The sequence below is a fragment of the Podarcis muralis genome, chromosome 9, assembly GCF_964188315.1.
Source record: "Podarcis muralis chromosome 9, rPodMur119.hap1.1, whole genome shotgun sequence".
In the NCBI taxonomy this organism is placed as follows: Eukaryota; Metazoa; Chordata; class Lepidosauria; order Squamata; family Lacertidae; genus Podarcis; species Podarcis muralis.
In genome coordinates this window covers 13184141-13210079 of record NC_135663.1, presented here as the reverse complement: position 1 = coordinate 13210079, position 25939 = coordinate 13184141, and the positions used below count along the sequence as shown (strand labels likewise).

The window sequence follows — 25939 nt, the reverse complement described above, 5'->3', positions numbered from 1 at the left end:
ACTGGTCATGTTGTGCGGATGCCTGATGATCGTCTTCCAAAGCAACTACTCTATTCTGAACTTAAAAATGGAAAGCGTAGTGCTGGTGGTCAACAAAAGAAGTTTAAAGACTGTCTCAAGGCAAATCTAAAAAAATGTAGTATACACACTGACAACTGGGAAACACTGGCCTGCAAGTGCTCCAGTTGGAGAACAGCCTTTACCAAAGGTGTCATGGGCTTTGAAGACACTCGAACTCAAGATGCAAGGGAGAAACGTGTTAAGAGGAGGGCACGCTTGGCAAATCCACACCATGATCAACTCCCGCCCGGAAACCTGTGTCCCCACTGTGGAAGGACGTGCGGATCCAGAATTGGCCCCCACAGTCACTTACGGACTCACTGTTAAAACTGTGCTGATGGAAGACAATCTTACTCTGGTACGAGTGATCGCCGAAGAAGAAGAAGAAGAAGAAATTTGAGAGCTCAGAGTCCGCCACTGCCCACTTGGAGTCTGAAGGATTATTGTCAAGTCTACCACCTTATTCTGCTTCTTCCTGTTTAGGTTCTCTCTCATCAATTGAACTTGGAACGTAACATTAACTTACACATTAAATAGTCATATTATTATAAAAACATCTGCTGATGGAACAAGAGTTCCCCCTGAAGTCATCTTCAGATTTTTCACAAATTGCTCAAGCTTCATTACAGCTTATTGCCATGTCAGCATAATATTGCAGAATAATTACAATGTACTCTGCAGGCTTTACCGGTTAGCTTTATTATAATATTGCGAGTTTATAGGGAAAGCCAAAAAGAGAGAGAAAGAAGTGGGGGTGGGATGAAATAAGCAATCTCGAGATTAAAAACTCAGTCTATCACCTTTTATAGCAGGATCAAGGCTTCCATTTTTATTCCGAAATGTCCAATTAACTTCTTATGCACTTGTAAAAAACAGAACAATTCTCCTGGGAGCTATTGGTGGAGGGATTGATTCTTTATGCATAGAATTTTGATTCATCAGTGACTCTGATGCTGATGAGATTATCATTTATTATTATGATGTTCTTAACTTGTGGATGGGAGTGGATGCATGTGTGTTGATGGTGGCGGAAACAAAACATATACGATGCAATTTGCATTCCAACCCCATTTTCTCTGAAGCAGGTCCTTATGGAAATCTCATGGAACTTTCCCCCCAAAGGATAGCTCCAAGGGGAATTCACCAAGGACCCAAGGCGGTTCTGCCCATCACTATCAGTTTTACACCCGACTACCCAAGAAGCCGCTTGGAAAAACTGCTTCAGATGCAGCACAGACCAAAGGGGGGGGGGGAGTATTAATAGTTACAGCACATACTTGAACTATAGATTTCACTGGTGGCCATCAGTGTGGATGACTTTAAAAGAGGATTAAATAAATGCATTGAGGATAAGGCTATCTCTCTTTTAAATCGGAATCAGTGAAGGCGGTGAGTGTTTGGAGGCAGAGGATGGATGGCAGCTAACAGATTGAGGTTGAATCCTGACAAGACAGAAGTACTGTTTTGGGGGGACAGGAGGTGGGCAGGTGTGGAGGATTCCCTGGTCCTGAATGGGGTAACTGTGCCCCTGAAGGACCAGGTACGCAGCCTGGGAGTCATTTTGGACTCGCAGCTGTCCATGGTGGCACAGGTCAATTCTGTGTCCAGGGCAGCTGTTTACCAGCTCCATCTGGTATGCAGGCTGAGACCCTACTTGCCTGTGGACTGTCTTGCCAGAGTGGTGCATGCTCTGATTATCTCCCGCTTGGATTACTGCAATGCGCATGGGGCTACCTTTGAAGGTGACCCAGAAACTTCAACTAATCCAGAATGCAGCAGCTAGACTGGTGACTGGGAGTGGCTGCCAAGACCATATGAAACCGGTCCTGAAAGACCTACATTGGCTCCCAGTACATTTCTGAGCACAATTCAAAATTTTGGTGCTGACCTTTAAATCCCTAAACGGCCTCGGCCCAGTATACCTGAAGGAGCGTCTCCACCCCCATCATTCTGCCTGGACACTGAGGTCCTCATCCGAGGGTCACCTACTGGTTCCCTCACTGCAAACTCTTTTAAAAGATTAATAAATCATAGGTTGGCATGGAAATGCAGCAAACTGAATTTCATATAGGAAAAATGGGAATCTGAGGGGAACTGAAATTGAGAGATTTGTTCATCCTTAAGTAATGCCATTGAACACAGTTTACACTTTCTTCTGAGTAAACAAGCAGAGAATTGGATGGTTTTCCTCCTTTAAAATGGATCTCTCTCTCTCTCTCTCTCTCTCTCTCTCTCTCTCTCTCTCTCTCTCTCTCTCTCTCTCTCGTCTGTAGTGAAGCCAGCAGCAGCCACCTACGACACTTTCCATCTGAGCCAAAGTAGCAGCTGCTAAGATCTTTGAGCCGCTGAAGGCCAGCCCACCAGGGCTTTTATGAAGCATGAAAATTGCTTTTCATGTCAACAGCACTTTGTGCAGTCAAGAAACACAAGCAAAAAGATGCCTAGAAAGTCAGGCTTTGTCTGAGCTTGAATAATCCATTCTTCAGCAGCATGTAAATTGTTCTTTCTTTCAATGCGCATCACTGTGCGTCTCTCTGCTGTGACATGCAAAGCATTAGTGCCATAGCAGTCCTCCCTGCTGATTTCCTAGGGATATTATCATGCCGTCCTTTCATTTTGTTTCATTTGACAAAAAGTGCATTGGTGTAAGGAGGATGGAGGAATTGTGCATGCACAGGATATAAGCTGTGAGCAAGTGGGATCAGAGGCTTAAGCATTGATGGCTACCATATTTCTTTTGTATAGTTATAGTATGACAGGGAAATACAGGCACTTGCGGCCCTTAGTAGAGCGTGGCAATGCAGTGTAGTGGTTAAAGCAGCAGTCTAGGACTGAGAAGAGGCAGGCTCAAAGCCCTTCTCAGCCACAAAGCTCTCTGGATAACCCTAGGCCAGTCTTTTCTATTCTTTTTACTACACACACACACACACACACACACTCACCACCTTTTTTTCCTGACAGAGACTCAGGGCGGCTTACAAATAAAATATCATTGCAGACCTTCCCAGTACGTTTCCGAGCACAATTCAAAGTGTTGGTGCTGACCTTTAAAGCCCTAAACGGCCTCGGTCCTGTATACCTGAAGGAGCGTCTCCACCCCCATCGTTCAGCCCGGACACTGAGGTCCAGCACCAAGGGCCTTCTGGCGGTTCCCTCACTGCGAGAAGCCAAGTTACAGGGAACCAGGCAGAGGGCCTTCTTGGTAGTGGCGCCCACCCTGTGGAACACCCTCCCATCAGATGTGAAGGAAATAAGCAGCTATCCTATCTTTAAAAGACATCTTTAGCCCTGTTCAGGGAAATTTTTAATATTTAATGCTGTACTGTTTTAAACATTTGATTCAGAGCCACCCAGAATGGCTGGGGAAGCTCAGCCAGATGGTGGGGTATAAATAATAAATTATTATTGTTGTTGTTATTATTATTATTATTATTATTATTATTATTATTATTATTATTATGTCCCTATTTCCCAGGGACAGGCCTGGATTTACATTAGCCATCCCGGTTTCCGATTTGAGCCCAGAATGTCCCACTTTTCCTTAGGACGTCCTGATTTTCATCAGATAAATGTTGGAGGGTATGGAGTTACGCAAACCCCGAGCCAAGGAGGTACCGTATTTTTCCGTGTATAACATGACCCCATGTATAAGACAACCCCTATTTTGGGGAGCCCTCAACAGTTGCTGAGCTTCTTTTGTAAGTTCGCTGAGCTGTTGAGCAGCTTTTCGATGATCCCCCGCTCTGGCTGACGGAACTGGTGCCGTAATACATCGCATACTGGCACTCACCAAATACTCTGACATTTCCCTGCTACCACTGCAGCACCAGCCCTAGCTTACATAGCATATAAACCTGTGTATAAGACGACCCTCAAAATCAGAAAAAATCAGAAAAAGGTCGTCTTATACATGAAAAAATATGGTAAGTAATTAAACAACCTTTAGACAGCTGAAGGCAGCCCTGTATAGGGAAGGAAAAGTTTAAAGTTTTATTATGTTTTTATGTATGTTGGAAGGTGCCCAGGTGGGGAATAGTAGTAGTAGTAATAATAATAATAATAATAATAATAATAATAATAATAATAATAATAATGTAGTGGTACCTTGGTTTGCAACCGTTTTGGATTACAACCATTTTAGATTACAACCACATCAAACCCGGAAGTGCTTGTCCCTTTTTTGGGATTACAACCCATTTTTTGGGGATTACAACCTTTTTTTTGGGGGGGGGGGGAGGCCCCATTGGCGAAAGCGCTCCTTGGGTTACAACCTGTTTTGGTTTGCAACTGGGCCTCCTCAATGGATTATGGTTGTAAACCAAGGTATCACTGTAATAATAATAGTGGATTAGGACATCCCTATTTTTATCAGATAAATGCACATGCACACACTGGAAAACGGTAGCCACGTCTCCCCATGCTATCTTCCACTCTCAAGAAATGATTGCCTCCAACCTTGGACTCTCTGCTCCTCTCCAGCAACTTCCTTTGAGAGCTTGAAGATCTCTGATCCTGCTGCTCTATAAATCTTCCCCCACGTTGCCGCTCTTTCTGACCTTTCTGGAGTACAAGGACTTGACCCCTTTCTTCCAGGGCCCCCAGATGAGCAGGAAGACAAGGGTGGGTCGCACACTTAGAAAAACAGAGCAACACCCCCTTTTCACCTTATTACAAGGGAGGTTCCAGATGAACTCACTCAATTACTGCCCTTCGCCTAGCCAGGACGTGGAGTTGTGTGTCACCCTCCCCATAAACCTGGGAACGATATATACAGTATATATATATATATTTGTTCAAGCTTCCTTAATCCTCACCCACTCCCAAAGACTGCCTCAGCAAAACCGATGCTGGGAAGAGAAAACAGATAATCCCCCCCCCCTCTTCCCACCTCCCACACGCTATTATTTGAAGATCTGTTGTGCCAAGGTGACAGCATAAATTAGCCAGCAGGGTGATTTAGCAGATTTAAGTGCTGAGAACACAGCCAGCCCTTAAAAGCAGGGATAGGAAGCTAGCCAGGCTCCGTCTGCAAGGGAAGCCTGCCGCTTCGGATATTTAACATGCCCCAAGTAAGGGATGTTCCAGGGATGTGTGTTTGTTATGGCACGGTTTCATAGGCAACAGCCTCCTTCCTCGGACACTGGTGGCGACGAAAACTCACGTCGCCATTCAGTCCCCTTGGGGTCCTCTCTCCAGGCTGATCGTGTTGGCTTAGCGCAGCAGAATTAGCACTCGTGTCGTAAGGATGGTGTCTCTAGGATTGCAGTGCTTGAATTCTTTATATATATATAATTTTTAAATTGGCTTTTAAAAATAATTTTATACATATTTATCATAACCATTTCAAACATTAAAATACAATGTTCTTTTGAACCTTCGAACCTCCTTCCCTCCCTCCATGGATTCCATGTTTAAGATTAAATTTACTGCATCTTTTACATCCATCTATTATATAACCATAAATACCATATTTTCTGCTCTATAAGACGCACCAGACCACAAGACACACCTAGTTTTTGGAGGAGGAAAACAAGGAAAAAAATATTCTGAATCTCAGAAGCCAGAACAGCAAGAGGGATCGTTGTGCAGTGAAAGCAGCAATCCCTCTTGCTGTTCTGGCTTCTGGGATAGCTCCGCAGCCTGCATTCGCTCCATAACACGCACACACATTTCCCCTTACTTTTTAGGAGGGAAAAAGTGAGACTTACAGAGCAAAAAATACCGTATCTATTATATTACCATATAATACCATCTATTATATAACCATAAATATCATAAATAATTCCACATTACAAGGGTCATTACACCCAAGCCAAAGATTTCAGCTGTTTACAGTGGTCTTTTAAATAAATTTCAAATTTACTCCAGTCTTTAGAAAATACTTGATCTTCCTGGTTTCCGATCTTCCCCGTCAGTTTCGCCATCTCCACGAACTCCATCAGTTTCATCTGCCATTCTTCTTTTGTTGGTACTAGCAGTGCTTGAATTTATTGATCAGATGGGTAATCGATCAGAAAACATTTAGGGCAACTGGTAGGGCAACTGGAAATATCCTCTTATGAATCAAGCAGCACATAAAAACCAACACATAAGGAAAATATTGTTTTGAATAGAATGGCTCCTATGGATGCAGATGGCAAGTCTTTTCAACAAGGAAGAATGCCTCTTGAAAGACTGTGTACTGCTATGAGGGCTGGTGCCAGGCTTTAGGGCATGGGTAGGCAAACTAAGGCCCGGGGTCCGGATCCAGCCCAATCGCCTTCTAACTCTGGCCCCCGGATGGTCCGAGAATCAGTGTGTTTTTACATGAGTAGAATGTGTCCTTTTATTTAAAATGCATCTCTGGCTTATTTGGGGCATAGAAATTCATTCATCCCCCCCCCCAAAAAAAACATAGTCCAGCCCTCCACAAGGTCTGAGGGACAGTGGACTGGCCCCCTTCTGAAAAAGTTTGCTGACTGCCAGGGGCGTAGCGTGGGTTGTCAGCACCCGGGGCAAGGCAAGTAATTTGCGCCCTCTAACCCGTGAGAGAGAGTGAGTGAGCCAGCTAGGGGCAGAGAGCTGCGAGTGCGAGCGCCCCCCCCCAGATGTTGCGCCCGGTGCGGCCGGCCCCCCCTGCACCCCCACGCTACGCCACTGCTGACTGCTGGACTACACCATCACTGGGGGCAGTGTCAGGCTTGGGTGATTCGGCTTCCTCCTCCATGGCCGTAAATGAGCAGATCAAATGAAAGGGAATTCTTACCAGTTAGTTTTTTTTATAAACACAGTGAAGGACAAAAGAAACCATCTAACCAGAATGGCAGTGCTCCCAATTAAGGTCATTCCCCCTCCGTCCCTATTAATCCATGTCACTCCTACATCTTGTAATCTGAGTTTATAGTCTCTGTGCTTTCTGTTCTGACACTTTTTGAGCTCTCTGAGACTTTGGGGAAGGGGGGGTCAATGCTGTCTAGAGACTGTGAATCTGTTAACCCACTCTCTTCCAGTGCTTCTTCTCCTAGCTGTTCCCCATCCAGTATTTCCCAGCTTCTGCCTTCTGAACTGTGCCCCTCTGCAAACCACTGTTCCAAATCTATACTGTCCTCCTGCTCCTGGGAAGATTCAGGATCAGGAGGAGGGGGTGCCTCCCACCATTCTTCCTCAGTGCAGCCCTCTTCAGCACAGTCCCTGACAGCCAGCTAGAAAGACTTTGGAAACTTAGATTTTTTGAAAAAATGGCGAACTGAAACAGCGGCTCCAGCATTTACCAGACCACTTCACCCAGAATGCCTGAAAAGATGAGCACTTTCTCTCCCCAGCCCAACCTCGTCCCAGCCTTTTCTCGGAGCTCGGGGGAGGTAGCAAGCAGGAAGGTGGAAGCAGGCATCTGTTGCAGTAGCGGTGGCAGCACTACTATTCCTCTCCCCCACCCTTTAAAAAATATACAGGTAAAGGTAATGGACCCCTGGATGGTTAAGTCCAGTGAAAGGCGACTATGGGGTTGCGGCGCTCATCTCGCTTTCAGGCCGAGGGAGCTGGCGTTTGTCCACAGACAGCTTTCTGGGTCATGTGGCCAGCAGGACTAAACCACTTCTGGTGCAATGGGACACCATGACGTAAACCAGAGCACATGGAAACACTGTTTACTGTCCCGCCACAGCGGTACCTATTTATCAACTTGCACTTTGATGTGCTTTTGAACTGCTAGGTTGGCAGAAGCTGGGACAGAGCAACGGGAGCTCACCCCGTCACAGGGATTCGAACCACCGACCTTCTGATTGGCAAGCCCAAGAGGCTCAGTGGTTTAGACCACAGGGCCACCCGTGTCCCCTTCAAACATACTGCATATATAGCACCACTGCAAGTTCAGTGTGGCTCTCAAGCAGTGCCTGCAGCCCTCCACCCCGGCCTGGTGGTAAAGTAAGTTGGGCCATTGAAAGGCCCTTCTGAAACCCAAGGCCAATGCCTATTGTGACTGGCTGCTGGTGCCAGGTCTACCTGCAATGGATGGTGCACATAATGTGGACACAAAGAGACCACGTTTCATGCATCAGAAATATTATTATATTATATAATATTATATATATAATATTATATATATATATATATATATATATATATATATATATATATATATGAAAAAATTTATTGTTTTATCCAGATGCAAATTTAGCCCACAGATTATTCAACCAAAGTTCGCAGAGTGAATGAGTTTAACATTCTTTAAATCAGCTGGCAGCCCTAATGATAAGAACCACAGAATTTCCTGGCTGGGTTAGAACAAAAGCACGTCTAGTTCAGCATTCTAGCTCTAACCGCAGTCAAAGAAAAACAATCAAAGTTGACTGGCTTTTTCTTTTTTTTAAGGAAGCTAAATGTGTTTCAGGCTTCTGGTGTTTTTCAAGAGGTTTTCTCTTCTGCTACTTTCCACAGAGAAAATATTTCCTCTTATTTTCTGTCCCTTCTGTCTGAGAAAGTAACTGAGGAGGACTTCATTCTCTAGGAACAGAGTTGTTTGCTTAGCTCTATGCCAGAGATGGGGAATCTCCTCAGGCCCCGCCCTCCCTGGCCCCGCCCTCTTTCCATAGGCCACACCCCTCACCTGCCTTGCTTTGTATCCTCCTTGGATGTTTTTGCCTGGCTGGATGTGCCCTTGAACTCTGACCATGCCTCTCGCTTGCCTGTAGGAAGGACAGAGAGAAGTGTGTGAGTGCATGCAGAAACTAATATACTGTACAAAATGAAGAATCATAGAATCACAGAACTGTAGAACTGGAAGGGACCGGATAGTCCAACCCCCTGCAATGCGGGAATATACAGCAGTTCAGGGAAGTTTTTAATATTTAACGCTGTGCTGTTTTTAACACTTGATTGGGAGCCGCCCAGAGTGGCTGGGGAGGCTCAGCCAGATGGGCGGGGTATAAATAAATTATTATTATTATTATTATTATTATTATTATTATTATTATTAGGGCATTGAACCTGCAACCCTGGCATTATCAGCACTGTGCTCTAACCATCTGAGCTATCCATGCATTCTTGCACCCCCTTTTGCCTGTGGCCCCTAAAGGCTGCCCAGAAGGGAATAAAAAAAAAATACCGTATTTTTTGCTCTATAAGACTCACTTTCCCCCTCCTAAAAAGTAAGGGGAAATGTGTGTGCGTCTTTTGGAGCGAATGCAGGCTGCGCAGCTATTCCAGAAGCCAGAACAGCAAGAGGGATTGCTGCTTTCACTGCTTTTCTGGCTTCTGAGATTCAGAATATTTTTTTTCTTGTTTTCCTCCTCCAAAAACTAGGTGCGTCTTGTGGTCTGGTGCGTCTTATAGAGCGAAAAATACGGTAATAAAATATTGTATACCCCACCCATCCAGAATGTGGCGCTCTGTTTGAAAAAGCTTCTATGCTCATCTTTCCTTGAACTTGCATGGAGAACACAGAAGCAACAAGTGTGGTTTTAGGTGTCATTTATAGAGGAGGCAGGAACAGGTGTAACCTGGCATCAAAGGGTCTGGATTTTGCATTCGCCAGCTTAGTAATAAAATGCAGATTTAAGGGTGTGTGTAAAACTGAGAGTAGGTCATGCCCAGCATAAACATTACTCATGAGAACTGAACATATAAACAGAAGTCTCAAGTGAAGGCGTTTGGCAAGTGTTCAAAAGAGAGCGATTTTAAAGAAGAACATTACTGCAATCCCCTTTTCAGGGAAACAGCCGAGGATGTTATACTTAGTAACAAGAGAGCACATAATGTTCTGTGTTTCTCATCACAACTTGGTTAACTCAAAAATCACACAACGTTGGCAAAGCAGAAACTTCCCATCGGGGAGCAGTCGTGACTTTATAGGTGTGATGTTCAATGTACGACTTTACAGTAAACAAGGCGGGGACGAGGTGGAATCCCAGCTTGGCAGAACCTCTGCTGGTGCAAACACATGATTTTGGCACATGGCAAACAGGAACTGAAGGCAGAGGTTGCCAACACAATGCCCTTGGGTACTAGAGTATCTACCACAGGGGTCGGCAACCTAAGGCCCAGGGGCCAGAAGCAGCCCACGGGGGTCATTTTACCGGCCCGCGAGCTGCCCCTGAACCAAGCTGCCTGCTCAGTGAGTCCCAGTGCGTTGTGCTAAACCAGCGCGGTCCAGGGACTCGCTTTCGTGGCGCCGAAAATTGCGTCTGCACAAATGCAGACGCCAGAAATTGTGTCTGCACAGACGCAGACACTGGAAATCATGGGTGTGCGCGCTCACTTGTGCCCATGATCCAGCCCACGGAGGGGGCTCCACGCCTGTGAACCGTCCCAGGCAAGGTAAGCCTTGCTGACTTCTGATCTACCAGTTCCTCCTAGGGCCCCCATGAAAGTTCTCAGCAAAAACTCCCCTCAGAAATCCTCAATGCAAGAAAGACTTTTGCTCTTCCTCCTCAGCTCCTGTTCTCAACTGGCCCAGCATCCAGTTCCCCCACTTGCCGGAGGTTGGGAGTGCAGGAGTGTGGCCAGGAACAGGTCCTTTTCTGTGGCAATGTCCTCCATGATAGGATATCTTCAAGGCCGTATTGGACACATACCTCTTAGGGCTGTGAGATCCTTGCAAGCAGCAAGTTTTGCTGGAAGCCCACTTGAAAGAGAGAGAGAGAGAGAGAGAGAGAGAGAGAGAGAGAGAGAGAGACTCACTTCTGAAGTAGCCTGCCAGCTACTTTATCAAAGTTAGAAAGGCCAATCCAGTCACAAAGAAGACCAGCTTATGGGAACTACTTTGGTGCAAAATTCAGGGGTAAAAAAATTGGGGCGAATTTAGCATGAATTTTCAATGGATTGTGCAGAGCCGTAGATAGGGATAAAGCCTAGTTTTGCCCCTGTACAGTGGTACCTCGGGTTACAGACGCTTCAGGTTACAGACTCCGCTAACCCAGAAATAGTACCTTGGGTTAAGAACTTTGCTTCAGGATGACAACAGAAATCGCGCCGCGGCGCAGCAGCAGCGGGAGGCCCCATTACCTAAAGTGGTCTTTAGGTTAAGAACAGTTTCAGGTTAAGAATGGACCTCTGGAACGAATTAAGTACATAACCAGAGGAACCACTGTATTATGCAATAAAAAACGCAGTAGTGGGGTTCTAAGTTGTATAACCTTCCACCCCACCCCACCCAGTTTTGCATTTTGTTTTTATTGTTTGAAAACTGGATCAAGACTTTCTTGGTCAGGGAATATTTCTTGGCTTTCTCCTGTTTCGATGTGTATCTTGAAGGTGTTACATTTTAATTATTGGCATCTTACTACAGCAGCTTTCATAGGAGCCAATTCCTTGGGGCTGAGGTCTTTTTGCCTCCCCCCCAAATTATTTGATGGGGGCAAGCCCCTCCCAAAGTTGATAAGCATTGCCATTCAAATGGGGGGGGGGTGTACCACATTTTGCGATCATCTATGTGGGGCAGTGCTTACCCACCCCACCCCCAATATTTTATTCAAGTTGGCACCCCTGGCAGTTTTTTATTTTTGTGTGTGACTTGCAAAATTGCCAGTTGCTTTGCCAATCCCCTAGATGAAAGGGCAGAGCGCAGACAGATTAAACACAGAATGGATTTAATGCAGACTTGTCCAATAAACAGAGAACTATACTGGGAATGGATAGAACTACAATCCGGTATCTTAGAACACTCAGAGCTTAGCAAATCCCCAACGAGGGCAGAGTTGCAAGGCAGAGTAGCAAAAGTTTAAAGTGAAATAGATTCTCTGTCCTCGGATTCTCCTGCGGACGCTTCTTGGCAAAGCAAAGGGCATTGGGATGCCTCGTCAGGCGACTGGGCCAGCTCGAGTGTGTAATTAGAGTCTGGGAAAAAGGAGTAAAGGAGGAAATGTGGCTGTAGAGATGTCAGCAGCTAGTCAGAGTGTGACCTGCCTGATTAAACCCAGCCATGAGAAGGCTGGAATATCCGCTCAGGATGAGTGATTGAGCGTTTCATTATCCTCCACCCTGCTCTTCCTCCATCTTTTAATCTCATTCCTCGTCTCCTTTCCTATCGCACGGCACTTTGGAGCTGCGAAGTCTGACTGGCAAAGGAGGGGCCCAGGACACTGGTTTCCTCAATTGCTTTCTATGCTATGCAAGGAAGGGCCCTAGCTCAGTGGTAGAACATCTGCTTTGCATGCAGAAGGTCCCAGGTTCAATCCCTGGCCTCTCCAGTTTGGGATTGGGAATGAAACCCCAGAGAGCACATGCTAGCCTATGTAGATGATGCTGAGCAAGATGGACCAAGAGTCTGGCTTCTCATGTTCCTATAGTCTGGGTGACAGGCTCTCCAGTCCAGCTGAGACCATAGAATGTGCTGGGGAGAGAATCACAGAATCACAGAGCTGGAATGGACCGCAAGGGTTATCCAGTCCAACCACCTGCAATGCAGGAACCTTTTGCCCAATGTGGGTCTCAAAGTTGCCACCCTGAGATGAGGAGTCTCGTGCTCCACCGACTGAGCCACCTCAGCTGAAGTGGCGAGGTGTTGAATGTAGTGTATTGGTTAAGAGCGGTGGACTCGTAATCTGGTGAACTGGGTTCGCTTCCCTGCTCCTCCACATGCAGCTGCTGGGTGACCTTGGGCTAGTCACACTTCTCTGAAGTCTCTCAGCCTCATGTACCTCACAGAGTGTTTGTTGTGGCGGAGGAAGGGAAAGGACATTATTAGCCGCTTTGAGACTCCTTAGGGTAGTGATATCAAATCCAAACTCCTCCCCTTCTTCTTCTTCTTCTTCCTCCTTCTCCTCGGCTTTTAGGGACAATGTTTGTCATCACTAGAGCAGAGATGGCTACCTTGGGGCATGAAGGCTGAATGCAGCCCTGCAGGCAGTAGTGGTGCATGAGACAGTGTTAGTAGGGCACCAGTGCCTTCCCAGCTTCTGAATACAGCATGCTTACTGGAGAGAGAGTGGGAGGGGAAAGGCGCAGGGAGTTTGTGCAGGGAATGTGGTGGAGCCAGTCTGATACAGTTGCCATCAGGGCCATCTTAAGCATATGCAGCGCCAGGGTGCAGAGATCTACCTGGTGCCCCCCCAGGTTTCCCAGACTTGTCGTTGTCGACATTTTTTTTAGTGGGGGGGAGACCCCAAAGTTGTTGAACTGACACCACACTGATCTCTGCTCAGGAAGGAGCCAAGCACAACAAACCAGCCCGAGCGCGTTGGCGGCTCAGTGAAGCTGGGCGCCTCATGGTGTGAACAGCTTGCGCTGGGCAAGCCTCTCCACGGCCCTACGCCAATCCCAGGTGCGCAGGAGGGCAGAGCAGGCTGGCTGCCTCAGCGCCTTGCTTGCTCACCCGCCCCCAAACTCATGGCACAGAGCCGCCCACAGCAGAAGAGCCCACTGCGGCACTCCTACCGGCAGGCCGCCTCTTCCCTGGACTCTCGGGCCCTGAACTCTCGGCCTGGCACTCCTGAGAGCCCGGCGCCCAGATGCCCTGCACCCCTGGCTCCTATGGTTGAGATGGCCCTGGTTGCCATTATGTGCTGCCTTGGGGCTGCCCAAGCTCTCCATACCTTGCCCCTCCCCCTCCAATAAGCACAACCCCAGACAGCATTGTCAAAAGTGAGGGATTATGGGAGGTGCAACAACTGGATTGCTCCATGTTGACTTCTCTTACACACAGAGAGAGCTTGCAGAGTTCAAAACTCAGCTCTTTGTCTGCATCTAAGCATGTCTTAAAGCTGCACTTTTGACCTTTTAGGGTTTTTCGCCTCCCCACAGAGAGACATTGCTTGGCTAGGAGTGGTGGGGAAAAGGTGTATTCAGGTATTTGAGGGAAATGGCTTAACACTTCTTTCCCAGGGCAACATATCACCTGCAAAAACAAAGGATGTGTCAGGCCGAATCTGGAGAGCTATTGTCTGAGGACAACCCACACGATAATTCTACTCACTGAACTCTGATAGAGGAAAAAAATGGAACATTATGAATGATGTGGGATACATTCTGGCACTGATCCAGCACTGCCAGTAAGCATCTTGTCTCCCTCCACAAAGGAGCCTGACAGAGAGTACTAGGGCAGGCACCTGTAGCTTGCCAGGATGTGAGCCGAAGGGCTAGCTGGACCTGCTTGTGGCATTGAGCAGCGGTGGCCAATGTGGTGCCCCTCTAGATGTGGCTGGACCATAACTCCTATCAGCTTTAGCCAGCTTTAGTCAAGTATGTGAGGAGTCATAGCACACCAACATCTGGAGGACACTCTGTTGACTACCCCTTCCATAGAGCACTCCTGCCTGCATCTTCCACACTATGGTACTACCTGCTTTGTGGTGCAATAGACCCGAAATCCCCCCTCCCCAAAACAGACACGGGATCCAAAGGCACAGGGCAGGGGCTGCATAGGAGTGAGTAGTTACTATATTCTGTGTCAGGGACTGGCTGGAGACAGAGGAGTGGTGGGAGTCACCAGCCAGGGAACCCGCAAGTGAAATCCAGGAGGAGGAAGGCTCAGAGCCAAGGGATTGGTGGTGGGACGCTGAGGAGAGGTCAGAAGGAGAAGAGCAGGAGTTGTTGGATGCTGAATGGGCAACAGGATTTGGTGAGCAGGGAGCACCTGTGACAGAGAGCAGTTCCAACTCAGAGGCTGAAGCAGAGGAGGAGGAAGGTGAGGCTGCAGAAGAATGCAGGGAGCCTGCCTCTCCTACTGGGACGAGCTCTCCTCTCTGCTTGTCCCCGAGGACAGCAATAAGTAACCAAACAGACCCCTGTGTTGAGACTAAAGATTTCATTTTGTACTTGTTATGGTTTGAAGGAATTCTATAAAGACTATTACGTATGCATATGGTCATCGTGTTGCCTAGACATTGCTGACTGTTTCCAAGGACATGCAGAGTGATACAGAGATCAGAGCAGGGGTGGAGGAAGGGGGTGCGGTGGGTGCAGTCCACCCTGGGTGTCACCACTGGGGGGGTGACAAAATGCCAGGCGGCACTCACTGCGGGGCCTGCAGCATGCCTGAGCCTCGGGTCTTTCCTGGGAGAGACGCGGTGGCTTGGGTGCACGCAGGCTCTGCACTGCCCAAACGGTCTGCCCGCTGCCTCCCCCCAGATGTAGTGCGGCTGAGTGGGAGGAGGCAGGCAGACTCCGGAGGCACCGTGGTGCGTCCTGCCCCTATAGGCAGTGCGCACCGCCTTCACCCCGCCCCAGACGCCCAAGAGGCTTCGTGGTGTAGACAAGCCAGCACGGTGCAGTGGTTAAGAGCGGTAGACTCGTAATCTGGTGAACCAGGTTCGCGTCTCCGCTCCTCCACATGCAGCTGCTGGGTGACCTTGGGCCAGTCACACTTCTCTGAAGTCTCTCTGCCCCACTCACCTCACAGAGTGTTTGTTGTGGGGGAGGAAGGGAAAGGAGATTGTTAGAAGGGAAAGGAGAATGTTTGAGACTCCTTCAGGTAGTGATAAAGCGGGATATCAAATCCAAACTCCTCCTCCCCCTCTTCTTCTTTTTCCTCCGCCACTGGATCAGAGATGCCCCGTTGAAGTTTGAGACTGCTTAAGAAACATCTGGTAGAGGAGGAGGCTTAGAGGGGGAGTGAAGACGAGGACCATCATTCCTGGCAACTGCTCTATAGGGGCAAGACTTACTGGGTTGTATGCCGTTTCTTTGAATAACGAAAGATGGAGCAGGCCTGTTTGCTGTTTCTTCATAGGGCAGGGCCAATGGATGGAAATGACAGGTTTCAGCTAAAGAAACTTCCTGATGGTCAGAGTTGTTTGAGAGTAGAACAGGTTGCCTCAATAAACAGGGGTCTTTACTTTGCTGGAGGTGTTTAAGCAAAGATTAGACAGCCATCAGGCAGGTGGATGAGAGGGGGAAATTTGATTTGGTTCCCATTTAAAGGTGAATCTACCTAATCTGCATATTCCGAACTGAGGTGTAAATTGAACCGTGGCTGTCCTTTGCAATTCACACTTCTCCAAATTTTGCAATGCAGCCAAGTAATGTGTACAGAGATTCATATGCTAGAGGAAAGTGTGCATATAAATGCCTGTTAGTGAAAAATAACATTTCAAAACGCATTCATTCCATTGGGGAAGTGGCTTTTCAAAAATGTCTGAAGCAGGCAAAAAAGTGTGTTTATTAGGGGAACTCCAAACTAGCATGCCGCTACATTTTCATGAGGACCCTTAAAAGAACAACAACAAAACCTCAAACAGATGTGCAGATGTGGAGAACTGAATGTGCATAATATACAAGGCCAGCCAATTTATTTTGGCACCCGAAGCAGGAAATCCCAACACAAAACGCGTCATGCCATCCCCAGCAGTGAAAACACAGTAATAGCCAATTAAATAATGTAACAGTTTCCTGTCTTTTCACGACACCCAAAATCTTTTGCCTGAGGCAGCTGGCCTCACTCTTGCCTAATGGTAGGGCTGGCCCTTTATAGCTGCATTCTGCACTGCACAGCCTGTTCTGAACAAGGACTTGGATTGGACGATGCCCAAAGACCCTTCCAACCCTATGAGCAGATCCCCACCATAAATTTAAAGCACATCCATTGCGCATTTAAAGCGCACGACTTTTCCCAAAGAATCCTGTGAACTGTAGTTTGCTAAGGGTACTGTGGATTGTAGTTCCACAAGTGGGGAAACTACGGTTCCCAAGATTCTTTAGGGGAAGCCATGTGCTTTAAATGCATGCTTTGAATTCTTGGTTTGGATCATCACAGTGATTCTATTTATATTTGTTTAGAACACACAAATATTTTAAAATGCTGGTAAGCCTCCAGCAAGCTTTCTAAAGGAAACCAAGCCTGGATAAGTGACAAACACACCCTCTGAACTCTCTGCAGGAGGCCTGATGTTCTTCCTCTGTTGTTTGCTTGCAGCGCGGGCATTTTGCTAGTGCACCAGCAGATCTGCTGTTTTGTCCTCTCCTCGGGGTCTGTTTTTGTTCTCTCTGCAGCTGCACTTCCTGATGTTTACACAGAGATGCTCAGCAAAACATGTCATCTAGATCATAAACCTTGTCCCCCCAAAGCCACAATCAGTGCTGACAAGGCCTTCCCTGGGCCTAACCATTCCCAGTCTGCAGGTTCTGTTTACATAAGGAGCCCAAATAATCTGCAGCCTTGGGTGGGGAAGAGTTTATCAAAACCAAAGGCGGCAAGGACATTTCCCACGGAAGTCTCACTAGCCAACAGCTGGTGCTTGCCTATAGCTGGACTTGGTGGCGAATATCACCAGAAAAAAAGGGAATGCAGCGCCCCCAACAGAGGGCAAACGATGGCACCAGCTTGCATAAAAAATTGCATTATTTGGAAATAATTACTATCATTTAAATTTGTTGTTGTTGTTTAGTCATTTAGTCGTGTCCGACTCTTCGTGACCCCATGGACCAGAGCACGCCAGGCACTCCTGTCTTCCACTGCCTCCTGCAGCTTGGTCAAACTCATGTTGGTAGCTTCGAGAACACTATCCAACCATCTCGTCCTCTGTCGTCCCCTTCTCCTTGTGCCCTCCATCCTTCCCAATGTCGGGGTCTTTTCCAGGGAGTCTCATGAGGTGGCCAAAGTCTTGCAGCCTCAGCTTCATGATCTGTCCTTCCAGTGAGCACTCAGGGCTGATTTCCTTCAGAATGGATAGGTGTGATCTTCTTGCAGTCCATAGGACTCTCAAGGGTCTCCTCCAGCACCATAATTCAAAAGCAGGAACCCCACTCTCACTTCTTAGGGCTCCTTCCCTTTAAACCAGATTTGGATGGACAGCTCTTTAACCAGAGAACTGTTCCCTGTAAAGTAGGATGCATAGGGAAGGCACGGTTGAATCAGGTCAATTTCTCCTCCTCCTCCTCCTCCTCCTCCTCCTCCTCCTCCTCCTCCTCCTCCTCCTCCTCCTCCTCCTCTTTGTATACCAGCCTTCATCCATAATCTTAGGGCAGTTCACAACATCGTACCTTGGAACATTTCTCCAATGAAAATAGGGACGTCCTGAGGAAAAACGGGACATTCTGGACTCAAATTAGAAACTGGGACTGCTTCTGTAAATCCAGGACTGTCCTTGGAAAATAGGGACACTGGGAGGGTCTGCAACATAAAAACACAACATAAAAAACACAAAATACACAATAAAAATAAGAACAAAAACAAACCAATAATTCCCCTTCTCACAACACATTTAAAAGGGCATTGGATGTCAATCAGTCAAAGGCCTGGTTGAAGAGAAACATTTTTGCCTGGCACCTAAAGGCATATAATGAAGATGCCAGACGAGTCTATCTGGGGAGAGCATTCCACAAAAGGGGAGCCACCACAGAAAAGGCCCGTTCTCATGTTGCCACTCTCTGGACCTCTTGTGTAGGAAGCCCATGAAGAAGGGCCATCTAGTCCAGCATTCTGTTCTCACATTGGCCAACCAGATGCCCGTGGGAAGCCTGCTGTGATTCCCAGCAAGTGGTATTCAGACATGTAGTATTAAACATCAGACATGGAACCACTGCCTAGGAACTGCTTTGACTGATGAGCTGTGTGTGGGCCTTCCAATCTGATCCGGATGATGCGAGGCTTATGACAATATGGTCCTGGGACTCCCAAAAGCTCCTCATCTCTGATCTAAGTCCTGCAGGTGCTTTCTGGGTTTTTCAAAATGTTTTAGCCATCTATCTAAAAACTAGGAACATTATATAGTGGACCTTTTTTTGGAGAAGAAAGGTGCTGCTACCTAAAAGGCCCTGCATCTTCTTGTCATCTTTCTAGCCTCACAGTCTGGACCACAACACTCAAAACAGGGCCTCAGTTGAGGATAGGGTGGACCTCATAGGAGAGAAGATGTTCCCTTCATTAATGCTGACCCAGGACACATAGGACTTCAAGACACTTTGAACTGCATGCAAAAAGGATTTGGGAGCCAGTACTTCAGAGAGGTTTTCCAAAGGCAGATGCATGTAGAAGGTGTTCCAAACTCTTCACCAGAAACGGCAAAATGCAAACAATATGTGCAAACAATGCCTGTTTCGAATCACCTTCGTCTCCCTGAAAAAAAAGCGAGTATCTGCCTCCAGCCTCAGTTAACCACATTTTCCTGTAACTCCCGTATCAGTGTTGTCATTAGCAGAAGGAAAGGGTTGGTGGGGAGGGCAGGAGAGGGGGAGAAGTAGAAGGAAATAACTGGATAAATAGAAGATATCAAGGCAAAGAATGGGAATTGCTAAGTGTGAAGAAATGAAAGATAAGGTCCAAAGGGAAATGGGCAGATGTTGAACTCAGGTGGGGTCCCTTTTCCCTGTCTCCTTCCTTTGGAAGATATGAAGTGGGCAGCAGAGCTTCTTTTCCTTCGCTGTCTCTCTGCCAGCGCACCATTTATTTATTTATTTGTGTGTGTGTGTGTGTGTTGGTGGGGACAATAATAGTGTTGAAGCTTGTTTGAATGGGATCCCCACTGGTGAGGAGGAAGACCAGCTCCTGGAGAGAGAGGAGACTGGCCAAAGATGGTAAATTGACACGGTTGGCAGTGCAAGCTAGAAAGCAGTCTTAACTATGAATTTGAGGATGCTGTGATTCGATTAAGGCAGGGGTTGGCAACCTGTGGCCCACGGGGGTTGTGTGGTGTAGTGGTTAAGAGCGATAGACTCGTAATCTGGTGAACCGGGTTCGCATCTCCGCACCTCCACATGCAGCTGCTGGGTGACCTTGGGCCAGTCACACTTCTCTGAAGTCTCTCAGCCTCACTCACCTCACAGAGTGTTTGTTGTGGGGGAGGAAGGGAAAGGAGAACGTTAGCCGCTTTGAGACTCCTGAAGGGGAGTGAAAGGCGGGATATCAAATCCAAACTCTTCTTCTTCTTCTTACCGGCCCATGAGCTGCCCCTGAACAGAGCTGCCCCCTTGGCGAGTCTCTGTGCGCTGCACTAAACCAGCACAGCGTGACGTGGGGACTCACTGAGCAGCGCCAGAAATTGCATCTGTGCAGACGCAGACGCTGGAAATCACGGGCACACCCGCTCACGTGTGCCCGCGATCCAGCCCACAGAGGGGGCTCCACAGCAGTGAACCGGCCCAGGCAAGGTAAGTCTTCTCGATCCCTGGGTTAAGGAATTGTTGTTAGGGTTTTTTTGCCAGCAGAAGATCATGGCTCAGGCTTAAGATTTATTTATTTTTCTCGTGGAAGTGAACGCTCATTTTGTGCCTCCTTCCTGCTATTCGGAGCAGACCTATTCATTGAATGGACCTAAGTTAGGCTGATTCACACAATAGTTTATTCCCTTTCCTCGACATTTCCCTAGCTGTTAATTTCCACGTGTTTAGCTTTCATATCCATGTTACTTGATTCCAGGAAAAAAATAAATCATTTTCAGCCCCTTTAACCTGGAAAACCACAGGGGCAAAGTCAAAGTGATAGAAATTGGGGTGCTGGTCTAAACCACAGAGCCTTGGGCTTGCTGATCAGAGGGTTGGTGGTTTGAATCCCCGCGACGGGGTGACCTCCTGTTGCTTGGTCCCTGCTCCTGCCAACCTAGCAGTTTGAAAGCACGTCAAAGTGCAAGTAGATAAATAGGTACCACTCCCGCGGGAAGCCAAACGGCGTTTCTGTGCACTGCTCTGGTTCGCCAGAAGCGGCTTGGTCATGCTGGCCACATGACCCAGAAGCTGTACGCCGGCTCCCTTGGCCAATAAAGCGGGATGAGCACCACAACCCCAGAGTCGGCCACAACTGGACCTAATGGTCAGGGGTCCCCTTTACTTTTTTAAAGTGCAATATACAAATGAGACACTATCTAGTGATGGTGAGCGTATGGCAAAAAGGTTTTTTTTAAATGAATTTTTACAGCTTTTTTTATACGTGGGTCGATTCCACCCCGAACTGCACTCTGTATTCCAAATGCAGTTGAACCATAGATCTGTATAAAGGTGTTTTGATATTGGCAGTTTAATTTTGAGGATTCCATGTTACAGGATTTCATCAGGAAGCTGCAGGATTTGCACTGATAGGAAATGAAGCAGTCTGTCATACAAAAAACCTTTGCAGGCAGCATTTAAAGCAGAACCTCATCTAACTGCTCCAATATCATCATTAGCACCAATCATAATGAATCCAGAATAAAAAGGACATCTTGAATAGTCTGAGACTCAAGACCAACAGTACCTTCAACAGATTTTTCTTTCAATTTTAACACCACTCTGCAATGTTGGAAGAAATAACTAACAAGAAATATTAGGAGAGCTAAAGAGGAAATGTTATTTGACTCGTTTAAATTACCAGCTTGATAGAAAAGGATTATGCATTCTCTGGTGAAAAGGAAGGCAAGTTACTGTTTCTGGCTGTAACTCAGGACACAGTGGCTAAATTCAAAGCTACTTTGCGAGTGCAAGTCGTGCTGAGAAGGTATTTCTAGGAGAAAGGGAGAAGAAAAGGTTGGTTGCAGTATCTCTCCCCCCCCCCCCAAAAAAAAAGGAAGAAAGGAATCCCAGTGAAATAGCAAGAAAAGTCTCAGTAAAAAATCTTAGCTTTGTTAAAGATATAAAGACAAGTTTCCGCCAAAGAGAATGGCAAACACTGAAAGGGGAGAGAAATTTGCAACTATATTAAATAGCTTAGGCACTGGCGTAATACCTGCATTTTGTCTCTGGTGAGCATAGAACGGATGGCGCTGGAAGGAGGCTGGAAGATGCTCCTTCCTTAGAGGTTTTCAAGCAGAGGCTGGACAGCTACCCATCAGGGACGACCTTTGAGATATCTTCCAACTCTGGGTAGATTATGGTTACCAGATTTTTTTCAATGAATCCAGGCACACTTTTTTTTTTTTTTTTTACAGCTGAGTAGCAACAGAGCACATAAAAGTGCAAGTAGATAAATAGGTACCACTCCAGCGGGAAGGTAAACAACGTTTCCGTGCGCTGCTCTGGTTCACCAGAAGCGGCTTAGTCATGCTGGCCACATGACCTGGAAGCTGTACGCTGGCTCCCTCGGCCAATAAAGCAAGATGAGCATCGCAACCCCAGAGTCAGTCACGACTGGACCTAATGGTCAGGGGTCCCTTTACCTTTTAGCAACAGGGAGTCGGTAGTGGGGATGGTGAGGCAAAAGACCCTGGGCCCAAGCACACATGCATATTGTATAAAGGTGCAAAGCCCTTCTTTTGCACCCTGTGAAACATAAATGCGCAGGTTTTTTAAAAAAACTGGGCAATGGCGCGCCGCCCGCCCATGACTCCCAAGCCTCCTCCGATCTCCTTCCCCCTTTGTTTCGACAGATCGGGGGAGGCTTGGGAATCACGGGCAGGCAGCTGTTGCCCAGGAGGGGCCAGCCTGGTATTGCAGTTGGCTCTGGCTGGCTCCAGGAGCTGCTCACTGCCGTGGCGCAGGAAAAATGGCGGGCACCACAACAGTGAGTAGCTCCTGAAGCCAGCCAGAGTCAACTGTGCTACCTGGCTGGCTCCGGGCTGCTGAGGCTGCCGCTGCCACGTTTCTCAGGGACAGATTTGCAAATCTGGGGAAATTCCGGGGACGGAATTTGTCCGGGGACAGATTTTCAGAACTGGGGACGTCTGGTAACCCTAGGGTAGATCCACCCAATACATTTAAAGCACATGACTTTCCCTCAAAGACTTCTGGGAACTGTAGTTTCCCCTCACAGAGCTACAATTCCCAGCACCCATAACAAGCTATGATTCCCAGAATTATTTGTGGGGAAAGCCATTTTCTTTAAATGTGCCTTGAATGTGCGTTAAATGTATGCTGTGGATCTGCCCTCTATGATTCAGTATTTTAAAACTAGGAAGGATGCTACAAAGATCATTTTTAAAAGGGGGTTTCTTTGTGCCTGTGTGTTGTGCGTACATGAAGAGAGAACAAACATAACTTTAATTACGCTGCTTCACACACAAAAAAGGGAAGGAGAGGGTTTGGGTACATTTTAGATGGGAAACAGGCAACAATTTAATAATAATAATAATAATAATAATAATAATAATAATAATAATAATAGTTCCCCCACCCATCTGACTGGGTTGCCCCAGCCACTCTGGGCAGCTTCCAACATATATAAAAACAATAAAACATTAAAAAATAATCTTCCCCGTACAGGGCTGCCTTCAGGTGTCTTCTAAAGGTTGTATAGTTATCTATCTCCTTGAGGGTCGCATAACTCCATACCCTCCAACACCTCGCTGATGAAAATAGGGACATCCTAAGGAAAAGTGGGGACGCGGGTGGCACTGTGGGTTAAACCACAGAGCCTAGGACCTGCCGATCAGAAGGTCGGTGGTTCGAATCCTTGCAACGGGGTGAGCTCCCGTTGCTCGGTCCCTGCTCCTGCCAACCTAGCATTTCGAAAGCATTTCAAAGAGCAAGTAGATAAATAGGAACTACTCCGGCGGGAAGGTAAACGGTGTTTCCGTGTGCTGCTTCGCTTCGCCAGAAATGGCTTAGTCATGCTGGCTACATGACCCGGAAGCTGTAGGTCAGGAGTCCCTTTACCTTTACCTAAGGAAAAGTGGGAAGTTCTGGGTTCAAATCAGAACAGCTTATGTAAATCCAAAAATGTCCCTAGAAAATAGGGACACTGGGAGGGTCTGCAAGGGTTCATGGAAGCAATGCTATTGCCAGGCCAGAGAGTGTCCCCTTTGAGAGACCCCCTTAACCCTGGGATTATATTCCTCCTGGCACGGCTGGAATCTGAGGTGATCTTCATGGCCTGCTCAGCTCTGTTGTAACTGTGGAAGTATGATGAAACAAAACTACATGCAGTGTGGTTTCCCACACACATGTGTATATATATATATATGTGTGTGTGTGTGTGTGTGTGTGTGTGTGTGTGTGTGTGTGTGAGATATATATATATGTGTGTGTGTGTGTGTGTGTATACACAGTGGTACCTCAGGTTAAGTATTTAATTCGTTCCGGAGGTCTGTTCTTAACCTGAAACAGTTCTTAACCTGAAGCACCACTTTAGCTAATGGGGCCTCCCGCTGCCACCACACGATTTCTGTTCTCATCCTGAAGCAAAGTTCTTAACCTGAGGTACTATTTCTGGGTTAGCAGAGTCTGTAACCTGAAGCGTATGTAACCCGAGGTACCACTGTATACAGCCATCAAGACAGACTCTTACAGATATTCTGTATTAATCGGTATGGATATTCATGGTCTGGATCGTGAATTGCAACAGCAAGAACTCAAAATGCATTTTTTAATATAAAGTTTTGGGTCTTTGTGTTGTTGGTGTTCTTGTTTGTTGGAACAATGAGGCCTTTCTTACTACCAAGTGGCAACCCACATCTCATCTATGGTTAAAGGGAAATGTTTCCAGAAATGCTAGTTTGAGTCTCAGATGACACCTCTCGTTTTTAGAAATTAATCATCTCAGCATCTGCTATGTATAAATGGATTTATGAAAAAATAAAAAAGAAAATGAATTTTTGATATTTGGGGCCTATTTAAGCCCAAGGAATGGTTGTATGGCTGTGGGTGGAAAAACAGCGGGTGCTATCCATTAATGAGGAAATTAAAACACCCTCTTTTTATTTGATGAATAATGCCTGTGATTATGCTCTGACAGATTTTCAGAAACAAAGGAGATTTTTATCACTCAAAAGAAGGTGGTGATGGGTCATTTAGCCCTTCTGTGTTCTGCATATTAGCTGATAATGGGAGAGATCATTCAGGGTGGTAAATATATAGTTGGAGGTTCTCATAATTGGTCTGAATCCATCCTCTGTAATTGCAGTACTTTGCCACCTGTGGTTGATAACGCACCATTAAAAAGGCCAATCCCCTAATATTATGCACCTCCACACTGAGTGGATACTATAGCAACGATTCCAAGGTTATGAGACTGAAGAACCCACCAGGATGGGGCATGAGCAGATAGTTGGGTAGCAAGACGAACAGCAGCGAGTCTGAGAGGCAGTGTAACACAGAGGTGATGAATGTCAGACTTCAGGGGCAAATGTGGCCTTCCATCTCTCTCTCTCTGGCTCTTGGGATCTCCACCAGGCTACACACCCTCTCCCAGGCCTTACCCAGCTCTACTTTGCACCATCCGGGAGCAAATTGTCTTGGCCAAGCCCTGTGGCCTTGCATTCACAATAAGCTGTGTTATCAGCTGGGACCAGCGGCCCAAACCATCCAAAAACCACGAAGAAGAAGAAGAGTTTGGATTTGATATCCCACTTTACCATTACCCTAAGGAGTCTCAAAGCGGCTAACAATCTCCTTTCGCTTCCTCCCCCACAGCAAACACTCTGTGAGGTGAGTGGGGCCGAGAGACTTCAAAGAAGTGTGACTGGCCCAAGGTCACCCAGCAGCTGCACGTGGAAGAGCGGGGAATCGAACCCAGTTCACCAGATTACAAGTCCACCACTCTTAACCACTACACCACACTGGTTCTTAGAAGCCATCTTAGTAAATGCCCAGGAAAACCTCACCAAAATGCTGGAGAGGTTGTGTGAGATCACAGCACCCTAAATGGGCACCATCCTCTCATGAGAAAAAAGAGGGTGTCCCATTTTTTTCTGGGACTCTCATGGGGTATGGAATGTAGTGTCATTCCCAGAGGTGATTTCATGTGAAAGGCTAGTGGATGAGGAAAAGGTTAAGCAGTCTCATCTCCCGCTGTAGACCCTCCCAAGGATGTTTTGGAATAGAGGAACATCTCTCAGGTCTTCTTAAGCTCTATGAAATCCCCCAGTTGGATGTACCTCGGGTTAAGAACTTAATTCGTTCTGGAGGTCCATTCTTAACCCAAAACAGTTCTTAACCTGAGGTACCACTTTGGCTAATGGGGCCTCCCGCTGCCGCCACAGTGCAATTTCTGTTCTTATCCTGAAGCAAAGTTCTTAACCTGAGGTACTATTTCTGGGTTAGTGGCATCTGTAACCTGAAGCATCTGTAACCTGAAGTGTCTGTAACCCAAGGTACCACTGTAACATCATTCTGAGAATCAGGTTCA

General features: G+C 46.9%; 1 protein-coding gene and 1 non-coding gene across 2 annotated transcripts in view; both read left to right on the top strand.

Annotated features, from left to right (window-relative positions):
* Positions 1–25939, top strand: part of RASGEF1B (RasGEF domain family member 1B) — a 255095-nt gene that overhangs the window by 119219 nt on the left and 109937 nt on the right. The window lies entirely within an intron of this gene.
* On the top strand, positions 12150–12224 carry TRNAA-UGC (transfer RNA alanine (anticodon UGC)). The gene has a single exon. It is a non-coding gene; the product is annotated as a tRNA-Ala (tRNA).